General features: G+C 37.1%; 1 long non-coding RNA gene across 1 annotated transcript; it reads right to left on the reverse strand.

Moving 5' to 3' along the window:
- Positions 1-8,091: 8,091 nt before the first annotated feature.
- On the reverse strand, positions 8,092-10,561 carry LOC307132308. Its single transcript, XR_013817278.1, has 3 exons — positions 10,504-10,561; positions 9,080-9,202; positions 8,092-8,281 (listed from the first exon to the last, which is right to left on the reverse strand). It is a non-coding gene; the product is annotated as an uncharacterized lncRNA (long non-coding RNA).
- Between the last annotated feature and the right edge of the window lie 2,774 nt (positions 10,562-13,335).

The raw sequence follows: 13,335 nt of genomic DNA on the forward strand, positions 1-13,335 counted from the left end.
TTATAAGTGATGGGCCACTTCAGCAGGTATGTGCTAACCAAAGCTGAAATGCTTGGGCTAAATTGGAGAGAGACAGATAAATGTGTGCCATGTCATTGGAAATTGCAACAAAAGATGTGTACATGGCGGCACAAGGATCTGATGTGAACACTGTTACTCCTTACACAAAGGATAAAGGACCCAGTATTAAAGCTACACTGTGTGATATTTTCCCCCATCTAGTGGTGAACTTGTATATGACCATCCAGTGAATTTTAGTTTCTGTTCTGTTCAATTCCGATTTCGTTTTAACTCCTACGGTGGCCGATTTAGTCCAAGATTAATATGGCTTCCAGTTCGACCTCGTCCACATTCGACACGGTGCCTGTGGGATATTCTGTGCGCAGTGGGATGGTTGGAACTCAACTGGCCTAATTATTCGGCTAGAAAGAACTGCAGCTAATCCAGAGTGAACTTTGATGATAGTAATGTTTATTCAGTCATCCAATTGCAAGGCATAAACAGGTTTGCATGGATATGTACATAAATGTGGTTTCTGTGAGAGAACAAATTAGGATGGTAAATATACATGATAATGACATGACAGAATATACACAGTTAAGAACTGTATAACTATACTTATAAGTTACATTTGTATAATGTAACCGTAAACCAGAGCTTATTGTACCATATAGGCGCTAAATGCAGCTGCATTAAAAGGAGCGGAGCTGCCGCTGCTGCTGCTAACAAGCGGTGTCGGATTACAAAAGTGTGTGCGCAGGTTTAGCTCTGTATAACAAGTGTTAATATGCCGATCAGACCTGATACATATTTCCATCAACATACATTACAAGCAAATATTTTCTATAAACGAATAAACATTGTTAAAGGTCCCATGGCATGAAATTTTCATTTTATGAGGTATTTCAACATTAATATGAGTTCCCCTAGCCTGAATATTGTCCCCAAGTGGATAGAAATGTTGATCGGTGTAAACCCGAGTTCTGGCTGTCTTTCTCTGCCTTTGAGAAAATGACAGGCCAGACGAGCCAATCCTGAAGTCTCCTGGTTTGACGTCCAAGCAGGAACAGTTACCTCCCTTTCCTCCGCCCAGAGAATCTAGCACGCCCATGCAAACACTCGAGAGATCATGGGTTGTGAACGAGTGAATGCTGGCAGTTTCTCAGTGTTTGGATGTACAAATGAAAACAGAAGTCTTTTTTCAGTTCCTTCTGATCTGTGATCAGTGATTTCTTATGTGTTGCTAATTATTCGGGCACACACTGCGGCTTCTCTCTCTCCCGACAGAGCGGTGTTTTCGTGTTTTCTATCTTGTGAGTCAGTGTTTTTGTACGTCCTCGTCGCGTCTATTTGTTCTTAAATGTGCATACAGTCGGGAGTTTCTGCTTAACATCGGCAGAGCCACATCTTTAGAGATAAACCTCACGCACGCCGAAGCTCGGCCTTCAACATCCCCGACCCCCAGTACTGCATCTGGCCCACAGCGGAGGCACCAAACGCGGCGTGAGATTAAGCAGAAGGGGGGTAAGCGTGAAGGTGTCTGGGCTAGGCTAGCCAGCTTTCCCCACAATAAACTGGATTACATTCGATTACTGCTGTTGTGTCTTTGTTTGCGCTGTGTAAGTTACTCAATGCGCGTCACTGACGCTTTTCATATGATTGGAACATATCTAGAAATAATGCTTTAATCAAACTTACTAACTCGTTCATCTCGCTGTAATGGTACATTGCATGTGTTACAAAGTTGGTAGAATAATGATGAAGACGGACTCGGCGTGACTGGGACTCGTGTTTATTCAGAACTCTCAGATACAAACACAATAAACTCGCGCTGACAGACAGCGCTCTCACAACTCAGTAGTTACTATAAATAACTTTGTTAGCAATCGCTCCGTCTCCGTGATGTCCGGTTCGCGAACGAATCATTCTTTTGAATCGGTTCTTTTAGTGAACCGAACCAGTTCACCAAATCGGACTGAATCGTTCTAAACGGTTCGTGTCTCGAGTCAGCGCTGATCCATAATTTACTAAAGTTACTAACTTTCTGACATGAGTGATAGCCCCTCCGACTAGAAATAAACTAATAACCTGAAGTATATTCTAGTAACTACAACAGTTCACCCTGAACTGAGACATGCTGAGAGAACTGATGAGAAGTGAACTCAGGTCCATCGGTCTCTCTGGCAGCAGCTCGTGCGTCGTAGACCTCGTTAAACCACGCCCCCTCCGCTCATTTCAAATGCAAAGATGTCAGCCAATCACAACAGTGGGCGTTTTTAAGTCTCACAGCAGACACGCCTCTTGAAACAGGGCAGTCAGCCACAGGGCAAACAGCAGTATAGACAAAATGCCTTTTATTTCTAAATTATGACATTTTATGATGTAAAAATCATACTAACAATATAAGTACACCTCAGGAAACACTATAAAATAATAGAAAAATGCCATGCCATGGGACCTTTAATAACTGAATGACTATTCAAATAGGTGAGCATTACGCTATTGTTTGTTGACACAAAAATACTTCTGAGGTGACATCAACTGAATTACGCGATGACACACTCTGAAACACATCCACAATGACAATAACTATTATTACTTACGGAGTTATTAACGCACAGAAATACCACACAAGGAAAAACAGACTTTTGAGGAATAAACAAGCCAGGAAAACTCTGTATAACTCTGTTACTGGAGCTGCTGAGATGAAAACTTTCTGCGCATGCACCAGCCAAGTCTGAACAAGTTGACGCACACAGTGTTAAAACCGGTTAAAACGCGAAAGGCGAAGCTTGAATTTACGGGTATGTCCCTCTTTGGCTAATGTACTTTCAAGATGGAGGGGCAACATGGCGACCACCGTTAGATCCCATTACCTTATGTATTTTCAATGGCATATTATAAACTTACGAGAATACTTTATTACTTGAAAGAAGTAAATATACATTAATGAGCACATATATTTTTGAAAGAACTAAGTGTTTTTAGCTAAGAATAGACTAAAAAAGTTACACAGTGTAGCTTTAATGTGAAGAAATTGGGGAATATAACCATAGATGATATGTCTGACCGGGATGAACTTAAGAGGTATAGTTTTGATAATGATATTGATCCAGATATGCATTATTATAGCAATTTTGACATAAATTGTAATTATTACACTGAACAAGAATTCAACAAGAGTGTGGAAATGAATGGTGCTCTGTCTAAGCAAAAATTACTCTGCTATCAAAGTCCTTTTAAAATTTACTATAATAGCTATATCAGAGACGTGGCTTGATGATGGCAAAGTGGGTGACGTGGGTCTTGAGGGATATGAGTTGTATACCACCAATAGGAACAACAAAAAGGGCGGAGGAGTCACTTTGTATATAGATCAATCATTAAGAAGTAAAATTGTAAAAAAAAGGTTTCATACAGCATAGACAACGTTATGGACTGTGTAACAGTGGAAACTGAAGTAGAACATTTCAGAAACATAATTATTAGCTGTGTGTACAGACCGCCAGGAACAAGCTTTTCAACATTTAATGAAGAAATGCCGATTTGCTTAATAACATGACCACTGACAAAGTACAAATTGTGTGTGGAGACTTCAACATTGATATACTTAATCAACGTGTCCTCAAAAGTTCTGAGTTTATAAATATAATGTACAGCAATCATTTATGTCCACTCATTGATAAGCCAAGCAGAATTACAACAGAAACAGCAACTCTAATAGACCATATTTTTACCAACAGCTTTGAGGAAAAAGTTGTTGGGGGCTTATTTATTAGGGATGTTAGTGATCATTTGCCAGTGTTAACAATATTTCCAATTTTTTTTTATACGAAATAACAAATCCCAGACCATTAATAAATTCAAAAGAAGATGTACGGCTAAAAATATTGTAGAATTCAAAAAGGAACTTGGTAATCAAAACTGGTCGGAAGTTTATGTAGAAAGGGATGCAAATGTGGCATATGATACTTTCCTGTATAGATTCACTGAGTTGTATAATATCTATTGCCCCATGAAGATGATTCATAACCAAGAGAAAAAATCAGCAAATAAGCCATGGATAACTAAAGGTATTGAAAATGCATGCAAAAAGAAGAACCTACTATATGCAAATAAGGACTATTGAGTCAGAAGAAAAATATAAAAAAAATACAAAAATAAATTTTTGTGTTATCCTTAATAGTAAAAAGCAATATTTTTACACCCTCTTAGAACAACAAAAGAAAAATGTGCAAGGAACTTGGAAAGTACTAAACGAAATTAATAAAAAAACAAATTACAAACGAGAGTGTCCCAGTTATTTCATAAATGACAAAGAAGTCCTTATTAGAAATCCAAAGGAGATAGCAAACAAATTCAATGACTATTTTGTTAATGTTGGTTTCAATCTGGCAAAAGGTATTATTGATTCAAAAAGTAAAAACATAAAGAGTTGTGAATATATCAGTAGGAACTCTTCCTCCATGTATGTGTCTGACATTACCAAAAATGAAATACTGGAGATTGTGAATGGTTTTGAAAATAAAAGGTCAACGATTGGACAGATATAGATGCGCGGGTTGTGAGCGCGTTGTTGATGTTAGAGCTCCGTCGAATTGATTCATAATCCTTGATTTTCTCCTTATCACTCGCTTACAAACGATTATTTTCTATTATTTACAGCGTGTGAATATATCTCCGATACGATTCTCTATAAAAAACAATCGGATTGCTTTGATATCACTACTTATATCCGAACTTCCGCTACTAACCGTAGCCCGCTAGCATTGCACGCGTGGTAGCTTATTTACACCGGTAGCCCGCTAGCATTGCACGCATGATAGCTTATTTACACCGGTAGCCCGCTAGCATTGCACGCGTGGTAGCTTATTTACACCGGTAGCCCGCTAGCATTGCATGCGTGGTAGCTTATTTACACCGGTCACCACTGAAACCGACAATTCGTCATCGCAGCACATCTGCTACCATGGCGAATAACTCGGATGTGTGTCTAATGTTACCTTTGAGTGCAGGCGAGGACACGTTCGAGCAGCATTCGGTGCAGTTGGAGTTGGAGTGGTTGGAGAAGCAGATTCGCGATCTACTAGAGAGACAAGCCGTGCTGAGAGAACGACGATCAGCGCTTGAAACATCACGCGCTGATGCGGTTAGTAACCTCTTGACTCTGACCTCGTCTACTCCGTGTGTTTCTCTGCACAGGACCAAAGCACCCAGGACGCGATCATCCCTGGTTTCGTTCACTCCGGCGCCGACACGACCCTGGGTGCTTCCACAGCGGAAGACGCGAGCCAGGGCCAGAGCTAGGACCTCTCCGCCCCTCCCGGTCTTCGAGATCTCCACCCGGAACCGCTTCTCCCCTCTTCGCGAGACGGAACGCGACGCTGTGGTCATCGGTACTTCCATCGTCCGGCATGTCCACGCTACCTCAGGTAAAGGCAAGGTAATCACTCACTGCTTTCCTGGTGCTCGTGTTCTCGATGTCGCTGCGCAGGTTCCCGAGATCCTGAACGGTGACGAGCGCATCGGAGCTGTCGTGCTGCACACGGGAACGAACGACACCAGGCTGCGGCAGACGGAGGTTCTGAAGAAGGACTACAAGAGCCTGGTCGAGACGGTGCGCAGAACATCGCCTGAAGCATCGATCATCGTGTCTGGACCTCTTCCCACGTACCGACTAGGACATAAAAAGTTCAGTAGATTATTTGCTCTAAATGAATGGTTAATGTCATGGTGTAATTAACAGAAGCTGCTCTTTGTAAATAATTGGAATCTGTTTTGGGAGCGACCTAGGCTCTTCCGTCCTGATGGCCTTCACCCCAGCAGAATCGGAGCGGCTCTTCTGTCGGACAACATCTCCAGGGCGTTACACACCACCATATGACTAGTAAGTCAAAGTCCAGATCACAGTCTTTGCTGTCCTAACTTAACTGACATAAGTACCAATGTAGAACATTATATAGAAACTGTGTCTGAACATAACTGTGTAGAACATTATATAGAAACTGTGTCTGAACATAACTGTGTAGAACATTTTATAGAAACTGTGTCTATTCCTCGTTCAGTGAGGTCAAACATTAAATCTACTGTAAGATCTAGGAAAAATCTAATTGTGATTAAACCAGAAAATCTCAATATTAGTGAACAAAAACAATGCTGTCCAAACTTAATTGACATAAGTACCAATGTAGAACATTATATAGAAACTGTGTCTATTCCTCGTTTAGTGAGGTCAAACATTAAATCTACTGTAGGATCTAGGAAAAATCTAATTGTGATTAAACCAGAAAATCTCAATATTAGTGAACAAAAACAATTTCTAAAACTAGGTCTTCTAAACATTAGATCGCTCACACCTAAGGCAGTTATTGTAAATGAAATGGTCACAGATAATAGTTTCGATGTACTTTGCCTTACTGAAACCTGGCTTAAGCCAAATGATTATTTCGGTCTAAATGAGTCTACTCCACCAGGATACTGTTATAAGCATGAGCCCCGTCTGATTGGTCGTGGCGGCGGTGTTGCAACAATCTATAGAGATATTCTTAATGTTACTCATAAAACAGGTCACAGGTTTAATTCGTTTGAAGTACTAGTGCTAAATGTTACGCTCTTAAATGTAAGAAAGAAATCCGTATTATCTCTAGCCTTGGCTACTGTGTATAGACCTCCAGGGCCCTATGCTGATTTCTTAAAAGAGTTTGCAGACTTTCTCTCAGATCTATTGGTCAACGTCGATAAAGCATTAATTGTTGGAGATTTTAACATACACGTATACACTGCATGAAAAAAGGTGTATCCGGCCCAGGATACTCCTGTATACACTGCTGAAATTCGGAAGAATCCAGGAGTATACTGGCCGGATAGGTCAAATTCCATGGATCCGTATATGTCCGTATTCATCCGAAATGGTACCAAATCGGATGTATGTTGTGGCCGTATACTCCCATGCTACAGCCATTTGTTGCCATGGCAAATAATCCCATCAAGTTTTTCCCAGGAGACATTTTCACACCTCTAAACAGCTTTGCCTTCCACCCCCTATTGGTCCTTCATCTCAAACTGGATTGGTTGTTTTTTTTTAAACCACTCCCAAAACCCAGACTGCTATTGGAGGACAGGGCTCATTGAAAACCCAGTCAAGTGACTTTATTGGTTACTTCTAAGGCTAAGGGTGGGCTAGGTTTTGTAGCATAGGGACTTGATTGGTTATAGGCCAGCTATGCAGATTTTGCTCATTAATATATAATATATATATATATAAAAAATAATCCCCTCTCCCTCCCAAAAGAAAAATACACACAAAACAATTTGAGAAAGTCTGAAATATTTATTAAAAAGGTATAAAAAAAAAAAAAATTCTTAACAGCATTATAAATGAACATTAAAACAATGGTGAAACAAAAACAAGTGAACTAAATGTATTTAAAAGGGATGAAAATGTAAAGGAACAAATGTAAAAATATAAACAGTCCAAAGAACATAAATATACGTTAAAATGAATTGGTAAAGAAACAAAAAGGGAAAAAAAATGAACAAAATGCATTTAAAAGACAGATGTAAAGGAATAAAATACACAGTGAACATAAAAAGGAAAAGAATAAATATACAACTTAAACAATATAAAATGAGAACAATAAATTTATAAGACAAAAAAAGTGTATATAAAATATATTAAAATACATATAAATATTCCAAGTAAACAATATAACCAAATAAAAAGAACAAAGAGCATTATAAACATACATTAAAATTAATGGGGGAAAAGATAAGTGAACAAAATGTTTCTAAAGGAAGGCGGCGTAAGAGGAACAACAATACAAAACGTGGAGATCAAAAGCAACATGGACATCTAAAAAGGAACAAACATACAAAGTATACAATATAAAACGAGACAAAGAAATCTATAAATTAAAAAGTGTATATAAAATATATGTAAATACTCTATATATGGGAACCAATAAAAGTATAAGTATATAAACATAGGAATAAAGAAAATATAAAATGGAACAATTGAATATTAAAATTATAATTATAAAAGAATTGTGACCAACTCTTACACAATGTTGTTTGAGTTTTGAACATTTTTTCAAACTGCCGTGATGGGCTGGTGATGTGATGCGTAGCGTGGGTCAGTCTAGTCTGGTTTGTAGTAGCTAGCCTAACCATCCACACTGGCCTTCCATCAACAACAGCAGCATCTTCAGACATCTTGTCTATAGTTGCTGTCTTCCACAGGTTCTGTGTTGGTTTGTGCAACCCTGGACCTGGTCTCCAGCAACTGCAAAACATGACAGTGAATTAACCACTAAAACTCAGAGAGGAGTATAGTAACATTCTGGAGGGAAAAAGCTTAACCGGTTTCTTAATGTAATGGGGTAGAAGGAGAAGGACTACAAATTGGATGGACTACAAATCCCATGAATTAAGGACACTATAAAGGGAAACCAAACTGGTTAGACTTCCTCTTTGTGGTACCATGTGGCAAACAGGAAAAGCTGTTTGGTGTCTTTCAATGCTGTGTAATAGCAGATGAGAAAACCAAGTTGATTATAGAACTGAAGTGGGAAGGTAAGGGTTGTTGTGATTTATGAGACCATAGTGAGTTTGTCTAGTTTTAATATGTGTGTATTTGTTTTCTGTTTTAGTGTTCTTATGGGAATGGTGTTGATTGGTGCCTCAGAGAACTAAGCAGATATATTTAAGAATACAGGTACTGATATTAATTGAATTATTTAATAGGGAGATTTGGTTCTCTGAGGCACCAATCAACACCATTCCCATAAGAACACTAAAACAGAAAACAAATACACACATATTAAAACTAGACAAACTCACTATGGTCTCATAAATCACAACAACCCTTACCTTCCCACTTCAGTTCTATAATCAACTTGGTTTTCTCATCTGCTATTACACAGCATTGAAAGACACCAAACAGCTTTTCCTGTTTGCCACATGGTACCACAAAGAGGAAGTCTAACCAGTTTGGTTTCCCTTTATAGTGTCCTTAATTCATGGGATTTGTAGTCCATCCAATTTGTAGTCCTTCTCCTTCTACCCCATTACATTAACTTACCCGTCTCTTTCTCTGACGGTTCTGTGTGATGTTCTTCATAGTGTTTCTTTTCTGGGCCTTTTCAGACTGAGCCAAAGAATACTTCCTCAGCAAAGTCTCACAAAATAAAATACATCTTGCGACCTGCCAAATAATACATTAATAATATATAGTTAATGCCAATAAAAGTAAGTAAAACAATTCAATTAAAATGTATTTGTATAGCGCTTTTCACAATACATATTCAGGGTTTTTCCTGGGTCAAAAATGGTCTTCGGTGGTGGCTGACAGACATGGTCATCCATACACACACATACGCACGTTAAAAAAAAATACCCTAGCCACTTGATCTGCAAGCGCAATACTGACAATAAATTTGAAATAAATTCAAAAAAAGTTTGTAACTTTTGCTTATTTTGATACCTTGATGTTTGTTTTTGTTCCTCATTTTTACACTATTTACTGATAATTGTTTTGGTATATAATCATATCAATATTAAAAAAATAGTATTAAAAAAATGAACAAATAGCCTAATTTTCTGCCATATACAATTTTCTGCCATATACAATCAGCTAGCTAACAACAAATTTGTTCTGGGTTCACCTCACTCCAGTCTAAACTAAATGATTTTAGGCTATTTATTTTACTACACATTGTCCACATAAATAAGCTGAAAGACTGTTGATAATTAAAAATAATTCTTACTATCCACTCTTGCTAAAGTGGGTAAGCACACTTGTGTTCTCATTTCAGGTGTTGTTCTGAGTAAATTATTAAACTGATTTGTGAGTTCAGTGTTGGACAGATCAGTTCTAACCAGTCGTTAAAATGATTCGGTTCAAAGGAGTCATAATGTGGCGAATCGGACATTAGCAGACGCGTTGTGTGTGAATCCCGTCTGTTAGAACATTGCGAAAGATTTGTCAACACACAGAAAACACTTCATAACCGGATAGGATTTGTTTCCTGTTTATTGAAAGTATGCTTTATGTCAGCTGGTCAGAGAATCAGTCAATGTTTTTTGAGCGCATTTCACACCCAGCGGTAATTAAAGGAAGACATCGTCTGATAGCGCCACTTGCAACATGGATTCGGTCTTCCGACCTTTTGATTTTGATTAACGTAAAATGTGAAACATTAGAAAGCTAAGAATGCTTATTTTGAAGACAGAGAGAGTGCGAGCGAGGGATGAGCTCACTGGTCGTTCTCTCTGTCACTCAGTTAACGCAAGCGCAGCAGTCATCTACTACATCAATCACAAATCACAATAACTCAACAAATAAGGCTTTGGCGGGACAAAAATTTGTTTTGGCGGCCGGCAAAAAATTTTCAATGTAGAAAAAACCCTGATAGTGTTTCAAAGCAACTTCACAGAAAACGCATGCGTCTACATTACAGAAAAAAACTGAGAATATTAAAATAATGACAACATTTTTAAGATTACCTTTTACACATTCAGGGTCAACATCTGTAAAAGTTCTTCAGGATCATGGATCCAAAACTTCTGGATCATGAGGGGGGAAGAAACATGCACACACACAAATGAATATTAATTTGTTTGATAAAACATTAATATTAATTATCAACTTACGGACATGGACTTGCAAAACATACTCACCAGGCCCATACAAAAACTTTACAATAGATCCAAAATCCTGGTTTGCCTATAATTCTTCAGAGTCCAAGGATGGTGGTTTCCTGTCCTCTCTGTTGAACAAGTGTACATGATCTCAGATTATTCATTCCAAAGCTCTGTTACATTTTATGACAAGCTTGATCTTAAAACTAGCTGACAGTAGGGATGGGCATTATGACCATATAATTATACATACATGAGAAATTTTATTTTACAATAACGATATCACCATATATATATATTTTGATGGATATTTTATTAAAATGCTACAGAATAATACTGCTTTAAAAGTCTTCACTGTATGATATTCAATTAATTAATATCACTTGATTCTAAAAGAAGCAGAAGGTCTTCTCTATTCTTTTGTTTTATTAAAATTATGACAAAGCTGCAGCCCCTTTAAGAACGGATGCACAGAATGACACGCATCCGGGTTTCCCCACGTTAACTTGAACTGTTTAACTTACTTAAGACATAACTGACTGTTTAAATCAAGTGAATACTCACATGACAAGGTTTCTGAGATAATTGTGTGCATTTTACAGAAAGATAATTGATTTCGGGATCGCCTGCTGTCTGAGAGAGGCTTATTTTAACACATGCATGTCCCGTTCATTATTCTACATTCATGCATGTTTCCTTGTCAAAATGTAAAAAAGTTTTAGTACAGTCAGTGCTGCGTTATATACGCTATATTCCCATTCCGCAATATAAAACGGTAATGTTAACGTTTACAGCAAAATCACTAACAATAGTCAGTATCATCAGATCGCCATAACACCCAGCCCTATCTTAACAATATTACAACACAACAAAACACAGAAAGAATATGTAAGTTAATCACGATTAGCATATGACTTTAATGCACTAACGTTATATCTTGATAAGCAGTAGAAAAAATATAAAGGGGTTTACGTTACCTTCTGCCGTCTGCTGTCCGCCATTGAAACCTTAGTCTGTTCGTATTCATGTTTTTTCGTTCTCAGTCGACATCCCACAATCAAAATTCGTCCAAAATAAGATTTTAACAGGTTTAAAATGATCCATGCAATGCCATTAATGGACAGAAGAAGCCGTCCTGTTGAAGATTAGACGCCGCGATCGCGTCGCGTCCCCGCGAGCCACGAGCAACGACAACGGGTGTATAATTCAAACGGAAGGCGCGCACTGTCATTGGCCAGATTTCTGGATGACGTTCAGATTGACCAATCACGCTCAAAAGAACACGGAAAGACAGCAAATAGCCTGGCAAATATAGAAAAAAACCTGTTTTAAACAACAGTTAGAAAATGTGTATATTTATTTTTATTTGCTGTTATATTTAATTAATTGGTCAAATGGTGTTTTGTGGTGTGGGCAGAGGCTTGAAAGTTTCAACCTGGAGAGCAGTGCAGATTTGTACTCTTTAAAAACAATTATTGTTTGATATTTAGTTTGTTATATATTTTGTTATATTTGTATCCAGAATTGAATGTAAAACCAGTTTGAATGTAAAAATACACCTTCACTGTAAAACAGAAAATTAAAGTAAAATATCTTAATTTAAATAAGGAAAAATCTGTAAACTAATAGTGTTTTCTCTAAAACGTTTAATGTAAATTTCTGTGAAGTTTTTTTAACTTTATTTGACTTAAGATATTTGACTTATTTTACGGTTTTTGTTTTGCAGCTGTAGCTGCTGTTTTTTTTAAGGTTTTTATTCTTACAGTGTAAATATAAAACTAATAAGATTTACTTTAAAAAGACAAAGAATAATGTTAAATTGTTAGTATGGACATAAACATAAACCTTTTATATAATGAGCTAAATATTGTATTACAGTTGTTAATTTACAGATATTGTTTGTAATTTTGCATGAATTTGTTATTTATGAAAACAGAAAAATAATACAGTGATGTTCCTGTATAAAAAAATGAGAATTACTGTAATTTGTCATTAATTATATAATCCTTAAAATAACAGTCAAGTTGTTTATTTAGATATTGTTTGTAATTTTACATTGTTTTAAACATAATTCAAAATTACAAGAAAATACTGTAAAAAAACTGACGTTTTTTTCTGTAAAATTAGGATTATTTTTATTGGTTGCCTTATTTTTATTGGTAACCTTATTGGTTGCACCTACATCTATTGTGAGTGGTGGATTTCAAACCTCAAAATGCCCCCCTTTTGCAGCGTGTTAAAGTTAAGAATCTTGGAGTGACACTTTTTGTTAACAGTTGCAGAGCTGAAAGATCTGCTTGTGTTTCTGTGTTTCTTGAGCAAGTGAATCCCTGCTCTTTTTTATTCCATATTTTTATTTTGAGCATATCAGTTTTTGGTGTTTTTAAAACAAACTTTTTCATTTTCCACATTTCATCTCCTTTTTATTTAATTCTATTATTGCCTACAATTTGTAAAACTTTGCAAAAATTGTTTGGGGATAGTCTAAAATGTTTGGTTAATTATCCTTTGTTAATTCCATTACATTTCTTTGTTTATTTCATTACATATTCAGATTTTTTTGTGAACGTATATGTTCAGACAGGGTTTTTATTTTGTACTGTTTTTATAAAAAATATTTGATTTAGAGACTCTTTTCATGCAGTGGTTTTAAGGCCCTGACACACCATTCTGATGGTTTGGCTCAGACCCAGGCAA

The sequence above is a fragment of the Gobio gobio genome (genome assembly GCF_949357685.1).
Source record: "Gobio gobio genome assembly, chromosome: 1".
Classification (NCBI taxonomy): domain Eukaryota; kingdom Metazoa; phylum Chordata; class Actinopteri; order Cypriniformes; family Gobionidae; genus Gobio; species Gobio gobio.